Source organism: Sinocyclocheilus grahami, unplaced genomic scaffold (genome assembly GCF_001515645.1).
Source record: "Sinocyclocheilus grahami isolate Dianchi unplaced genomic scaffold, SAMN03320097.WGS_v1.1 scaffold855.1, whole genome shotgun sequence".
NCBI classification, from domain to species: domain Eukaryota; kingdom Metazoa; phylum Chordata; class Actinopteri; order Cypriniformes; family Cyprinidae; genus Sinocyclocheilus; species Sinocyclocheilus grahami.
The window spans coordinates 433,718-441,687 of NW_015506034.1; the positions used below are offsets into that span (position 1 = coordinate 433,718).

Sequence of the window (7,970 nt, forward strand, 5' to 3'; positions counted from 1 at the left end):
TCCAACCTTGAGGGTTCGGGACGCGGTGGAAGATTCCACTCGAGCCCGACTCTCTCGGCGGCCCGGGAAAGCATAGCCATCATTTCCGGGTCCGTATCCGGCACCGCTGGCCTCCCAGAGGGCGGCTACGCTGACGGATCTTCATCCCCAGAAAAGTCTGGCTTTGAAGAAACAGGTGGTATCCCCCGGGAGGATCCAGCCTGCTCTCTCGAGGGCTCCGCTGGCTTCGAAGTGCCGGCTGGTTCGGGCATCCCCTTCCTTGTAGGAGGGGAATTCCTCACCGTGACTGTGAGACCAGTCCGCCCACTGCCAGAAAAAGGGTACCCCCGGCTGCCACCAGAGGGAACCCCAGATCTAGGCAGTGGCACGGGCACTCTGCCCCCTTGCAGGTAACGGAGTCTGATACGCAACTCCGAGATGGTCATACCCCCGCAATGGGAGCATGAGTCATCCACGAAAGCCGCCTCAGCGTGCTTCACGTCCAGGCACGAGAGGCCGCGATCGTGACCATCACCCGGCGCCAGGTAACGACCGCACCCAGAAACACACGGGTGGTAAGACATCTTTAAAAAGACGCGTCTTCAAAAAGACGTTCCACCCGTGAAGCTCTTTTAGAATGGAAAATGCTCTTTTAGTGTGCTGAAGCGCACAGGGGAGATGGCCGTCTGCAACACACACAGGGGTAGTGCAGCCTGCTGTGTGCAACCCACTCGACACGGGAAAACCACCGCCGCTGAAGCGCCGTCCACCAGCACGAAAGCCCATAAAGAGCGTGCTTGACTTGTAGTCTTTACTCTACTCGTAGAAGGTCAGGAGCAGACCGATAGAACCGCTCGGCTCCGAAGCGAAAAGCTGAATATGCGCTGCATCTGCTGCCTACTTATACTCACGCTGTGATCAGCAGCAGCTGGATGCAATAATCGCATGCCAATGTGCATTGGCTCGTTTAGTTTACACTCGAAGTGGATTGGTCTCTCTAAGCGAGATCCCAATTTCATCAGTCATCCGACGTGACGTCGAGAGTGACCGACTGAAAGGGAACTACAATCCCATGAAGCATTGCAATTGACCTAAAACGAAAATGGTGCATAAATATAACTATTGATTTAAAGACGTTTATTGTGTATATAGAAGCAAGTTTTACATTTATTGCAAAACATGCCTATACATAAGTATTCAAAAGCGTAGGAAGACTTACTCTATTATGTAATTCTCAGTGCTTTTTGGAAGGGGGTTGGGCATTAAATAATTCTTTTAGGGCAATTATATTATTGGTGGTGGACAGTTCTTTACAGAATTATGGGTATTTCCAGGAATTCTGTTGAACACCATTATTAAAAAATGTATTAATTAATTTTAAATTAAGCAGACTGACGGCTTCAGGACCACTATTGTCAAAGATGCTAAGCATGGATAAAAGCAGGGAGAGCAGCAATAACCGCATTAGGGTAAATAGAACCAACATAAATGTAGCAGATATCATTAATATTATTAATTACAATTGAACATAACAACATAATGCAGGATAAAAGTGTCTGACTCAATTAGGAATATCGAATGCCAAGTCCTGACTGTGGACGAAAGGAGGAGCTGGGGATGGAGGAGAGTAATTAGCTCCCAAGCAAAGCGGTAAGCTGCTGAATAATACTGAATGAACCTTATATAAGGAAGTAGTGACAGGTGTCATATTCCTATTGGTAGACGTGGATCAGCTGAAAGTCAGTTGACACAAGCTTGACTGGCGTGACCCGCCAGAACTAATGCTATGCTTGATATATATAATTGATTAACAGCCTCATAACTCACATTAAGTCTAGGCAAGTTATCATTGAAATGGAAAAAGTTAATGTAATTAATTTTTTTTAACTCTTACCATTGCTCTATATTCTATGCTTTTTTCATACATACTTTTTTCAAACTGTATTTTGATCCTGAATAGTGGTACCCTTATTTATCACATGACTAAGATTTATCCAATACTTTAATCTGGTGTGATCAATATGCTGTGAATAGGAAGTACTGGCACATGGGTGACTGTTGTATTATAAAAGCATGGCAAAACCAGAAGGGCAGAGGTAGGCTGTGTAATCACCAGGTGGAGGGTAATTGAGTTCTAGGGCCTGTGTGTTAAAAAGCCCAGTAATGGTGGTACAGGGCGAGCAGAGGGAGGCTATCAATAATGAAGCCACAGCGGGGCGGGATGAAAGGCAGTAGCTCAGCCAACTGTCACTTAGCACCTCCACAGCACTATTTTTACAGACTCCCTTGGGGGCTGAGGTTACACCCCGCCATGGTCCTGACTCCACTTGTACTCAACACTCAGCCTGGGGAAGTGGAGGTGGCAGGTAAGGCTGCTTTGCTGGAGCCCACACAGCTCTAACTGCACTGCCTGAAGGCCTCAGGGAATGACCTGAGTTCTGTGCAGGCCAGCACGTCAATATGCTGCCATTCTCAGCCCATGGCCTCAATGCCAAGTAGAACTACTTATAAAAAAATCTATATTTTATATAATTATATCTCTATACTTTTAAAACACTATATTTTAATGATGTGTTTATATACGAACATTGTATTAAAATCAGCATCATAACACAGTTTAAAGATTGTAAAGGCTAAATAATGATTTATCACAGTATAGAATCCACAACACATGGATGGAAAGAGGTCACAAAATGCATTTTCAATAATTAAATTTTTGCATGATAGTTGAAAGAGGAAAAATTAAAACCAAATGCCTTCCAAAGATGCTGTTGACAAGTTATATTAACTGTATCAAAATCGTTGTCTGAAATGAAGTACGTGTCAAGAAATCAGGAACTATTAAAAACATCTAAGAGCACAAAATTGACAAAATTACCCACCATTGTGTGTTGAAAAACTTTTTGACACCGTCAGGATAGCTGTTGCTTTGTTCCCAGTCTTTACGTTCCAGCTCAGTCACCAAATCATTAGCTACTGGAATACCAATGTGCTCCGCAAACATGCTGGCTCCTCTATCTCTATCTGTCAGCATGACATGATCTGTCTAAGTAAAAACCACAAAAAGGGTTTAAGGAGATGATTAGTAGTCTAAATGTTTACTTTATGCAGTCTGGTTGTTGTCTAATTTCACGTGTCACTGTTTCCAGGTACAAACACTACTTCAGATCCCAAAAGCAAATAACAAAAGGTACAAATATGCACTCATAGTGTGCTGTACTACTCTTTAAAAAAATCTTGATCCTAACCTTCATACTGATATCTCAGTAGGACAGACAGTGATTTATTTTTTATCAATTGTTAAAATATTGGTGTCTTGGACGCTGTGAGCATGGAGACTGTAGTGTACATTTTGTGAGTTTCTAAAAGTTTGTTCTAATAAACAGCTGTTGAGATTTCTCACTTGAAACAGAGTAGAGGGTTGAACTTGGAAATAGTATTTGACACGTCATGACTTAGCAAGCAGATTGTTTCAAGCTATGGTTTCCCTTTAAAATGTCATGTTTGAAGTATGACTGTGTGTCATTTATGTTACTGAACAGAACTTTACTCATAAATCAAAAACTTATGTATACCCTTTCACTTTATTTTCATATTTACTGTCCATATCTCCATGTGGAACTGCTATTATTTATTGAGACAATACCCTGCTGTCTCTAATAATACAATTTTATTTCTCTGTGTAACTTTCTGTACAACATCACAATGGATTAAACCAAATATTAACATGGTTATTAATGTCATATTTCTTTGTCAAATACTGTGCATTTTAGATTGCAAAGCAAGAGCATGAGGTCAGTGAAGCTTGATCGCAGTATTGATCAATACATGATGAATTTTTAATACTGGCTATTAAAGAAGATCTGCCAATCCACTGTAAGGCCAAGGTCTTTTGGGGCAGTCAAGACAGGTGCTGCAACTAATCAATTATCATGTATTCTTTGGGTTTTGTTTCCTCCATGTCCAACGCCTCACAAGGTGAACTTTGGTGAAAATGAAAATGTTAATGTCTTTGACATATCTTATATATCTACTACTGCATTTACATACCAGCAGCTGAGAGACTATGACCAAGGCTATGGGAGTATTAATAATAATTTTTCTGTGTGTGGTTATTTTTTGCTTGATGCTGTTAGGTAATGGTGTAATGGTATGCAGAAAATAATTCTACCTCCAGACAGACATCACCTAAGTAACTCAAAGAGTGTTACAGTGAGAATAAAGACAAAAAAATAGTAATAAACTTTTGCATGATCTAATTGGTCGCAACACACTTCGCCCACGCTGCGCTGTTGAACTGAGCAGTGCAGATTCCATTAGTGTGTTTGGGAGACCAAAAAAGAAGACGGGATAAACATTTGGAAAGATTTAATTGCTAGAGAAAGTTAAGAGCTTTAAATTGCTTGAAAACAGGTGCCACATTCAAGGCCCAGAAAGGTAGTAAGGACATATTTAAAATAGTCTATGTGACATCAGCAGTTCAACTGTAATTTTATAAAGCTGCGAGGATACTTTTTGTGTGCAAAGAAAACAAAAATAACTTTTTTTTTCTTTGCGCACAAAAAGTACTCTCGTAGCTTCATGAAATTACCATTGAATCACTGATGTCCCATGGACTGTTTTAAAATTGGGCTTTGAACATTTCAGTTGAGTTGCTGTCTATGCAGGGTCAGAAAGCTCTCGGATTTCATCAAAAATACCTTAATTTGTGTTCCGAAGATGAACGAAGGTCTTACTGGTTTGGAACGATATGAGGTTGAGTAATTAATGACAGAATTTTCATTTTTAGGTGAAGTATCCCTTTAACTAACTATTAAGTTTTAATATTCGTTATTCTGTGCGAATAGGGAAGTTCAAACCACAGCTATAATGATAACGAGAAGAACAACATTGTTTGAGTCAGTTTATGAGCGGTTTGTTTCCAGCTGATGGAGGATAAAAACATTGACAGCCAATCAGAATCAATCTGACTTTAAAGAGCTCGAGCTAATATAACTAAACAACGTTATATAAGCTGATGGTGTGGACGCTAGTTATAGACAGACAGTTATCATTTACAGTTACCGGTCTTGATGTGTATGTTTAATACAGCTAAATGTGACAAAAAAGTGTCTTGAACTGCCCTTAAAATAGAGTGGATGAAGGTATTTTGAACAGATCTGTTTTAAGGTTGTAGTAGACTTGGCTGTTAAAGTAACCAATGCCTGTTGATGTGGTCAGGATTAAATCTACAGGATTTGATTTTATGTTGTCATGTAATGTGATATTGTAAGATTGAATGACTCTTTTGGTCTTGCCATTGTGAACTGAAGCCACTGTGTTGCAGATTCACAAATTGTTTTGTGTTAAATTATTCTATTTTTTTACTTTGTTGAAAGCCTTTAATAGAGTGTTTAATGGCAGGTTTCGTTGCGCTAACTAATTTAGTGTATTGTAGGTTTAACATGTTACACGTAGCTAATATTTGAAGGTTGTGCCTACATGGAAATTAACTTTTCAAAATAAATCTACCCTGAGAAATAAGTTGAAAGTGCTGGCTATATGCTTTTGTCTTTTAAACATGTATAAATCATTGTATAAGACATCTATCTATATCATTACAAAGAGCACTGATTGAAATCTATCTGAAAATCAGCCGGCATTTATTTCCTTTTGAGCCTGTCATTACAGGCTGCTGATAAAAAGCCAAGGTAAAGCTTTGCAGGCCAGGGAAAATCTTGAATCTAAGTTGTCATATAATTTCACCATTGAAGCCTATACTATGGCTTTTTTGGTCATTTAATCTATTATAAGAATATAGAAAATTGGGTATTTCCACCCAATTCTGGGTTTTACAATAAATCTTCAAAGTGCAAAGTGTAATAAGCGCAGACATTAAGAACTACATCTCTCCTCATTTTCTTATCCAGTGTGAATGTCAGTTTTAGATATATATCTATACTGGACATATTTTATAGCCGCCATGTGATTTTCTCTTACAATGAATATTATCGAGTTAGTCTTTGTGGAAAAATGAAATGAAATAAGCCTTTATGATTGAGGAAAGGATTTTAAATTTGCATTTATTTATTGCAGTGTCGTCTCAAAAATATACAGAATTGTGTCAGAAAATTCAGTTTCTCTACATCCCCTGTAGTCAAAAAAATCCCCTTCAGCAAAATATTTGCTTAGAGAGATATGGCTTGAATTAAATAGGGTACAAGTTCACTGGCCATAAAAAATATACCCAAATTTAAGTCACCCCAAAAAATTAAGTCAACAAATTAATTTGAAGCAATTTGAGAAGAAAAGCATACCTTTTCCATTACAGCACGAGCAAGACTAACAGAGTTAGCGATGTTTCTCACAGAGGTCACAGCTCCAGTGGCAAGTGTTTCCCCATCCATGATGATACCGTCCAGCTCCACCTCGCCATCAATATTCAGCACTGCACCATGACCTGCACAAGAAATATTACAATTCTTAAAGTCCACGTCTACAAAGATGTCACATTTCATATGACATTTACCATAAACAGTGATAGATAGGCAGACAGAAAAAAAGTGATTTTTTTCCTTTGTGATTTATTTAAAGTTTTTATATTGGTCTAATGGAAAATCATGGTTTGAATCTATATATTTGTTTTTCAGTTTGTCTAAAACCAAATAACACTAATGACAAAAATGTTGTTTAAATAGTATTTTCACCCTAGTGTTGATGTGAACAAAGAACACATACTGGCTCGCTTTACTGACTGTAGTAATTCTGGGTTTTAATAATTTGTCTGGTGTTAAAGGGGGAGGGGGGGGTCTAATGATATTTCATGCATTCTGAGTTATTTACACTCAGTGTTGGATTCTCATGCTAAACATGGCCAAAGTTTAAAAAAATGATTTGGACATGTGACGAAGTATTTCTGTGCCAAATACTCTCCTTCAGGGTTTGTATAAGTTTATGAAAGTTTTTTTTCGAGCATGGCCCTTCATGACGTCATGAAGGGCGGAATTTCTTGTATGGGCAGTTTTGGGCACTTCTCTCCCGCAAGAGCGCGCGCAACAGAGAGAAGTAGGAGTAGTGAGGATACCAAAAAGAAGCACCAAAGTGGAAAATATTTTAAGGTTAAGGGTTGGGCACACCATGTTTAATAAAACTTTAAAATTAATAAATAATCATCCAACAGGATTATGTGAGCAGTGTGGAGTAGTCAGTGGAACGTTTGTCAAAAGTATTTTTATGAAAGAGAAACAATGGAGGAACTTATAGGTGGGAGTGGAAGAAATAAAACTTAAAAGTATAACAATTTATGGATTAGAGAGCTTATTTCTTTATCTCAAAAGAACAGAACTGATAAAGAGATTTTTTTTTTTAAATGGGTAAACTTTGGTCCACACTCCAACACTGTAGGTGTTGTTATGTTATAGGGACTGGTGTAACATAATATGTTGACATGCTTTAATGTTCAAAAAACACATTATTTTTCAAATACTGTACATTATTGTAGGTCCTCTATGCCCACGCCTCTCTCAAACGCTTCGTTTTCTACAAAGTCCCTCCTTCCGACAAGCGCAGTCTGCTCTGATTGGCCAGCTGACCCAGTGCATTGTGATTGGCCGAAGACTGCAAGCACGCGTCGGAAATGTAACGCCCCTTACCATAATCACGAGCTTTCAACGTAAATATCAAGACAGTTAATAATGTCTTAAGTTTTACCATCAGTTCAAGCCCGAAAGGGCAACAGAGTCGCGTGACAGACACAGTGATGATGCAGTACACAAGCCACGGTTAAGACGTGCTATGATTTCTGACAGGCAGTTCACTCTCCTGTGATGTGACCCTGTTCCCCTCTCTCACACACACACACACGACGTGTTACTCTGCGCTGCATAAAACTCCGCATTTGAACAGTCAATAATAGCAAATACTTAAACTAATGACAAAACATACTTAGTCGCTGATTCAGAAGCGCCAGATTGTCATAGCAAAGTCAGAATGACCTCCTCTCCTAGGTTCAC

At 39.1% G+C, this 7,970-nt stretch overlaps 1 pseudogene; it reads right to left on the minus strand.

The window, feature by feature from the left end:
- The window catches only part of LOC107563045 (isoaspartyl peptidase/L-asparaginase-like), a 23,110-nt pseudogene that overhangs the window by 12,538 nt on the left and 2,602 nt on the right, over positions 1-7,970 (minus strand).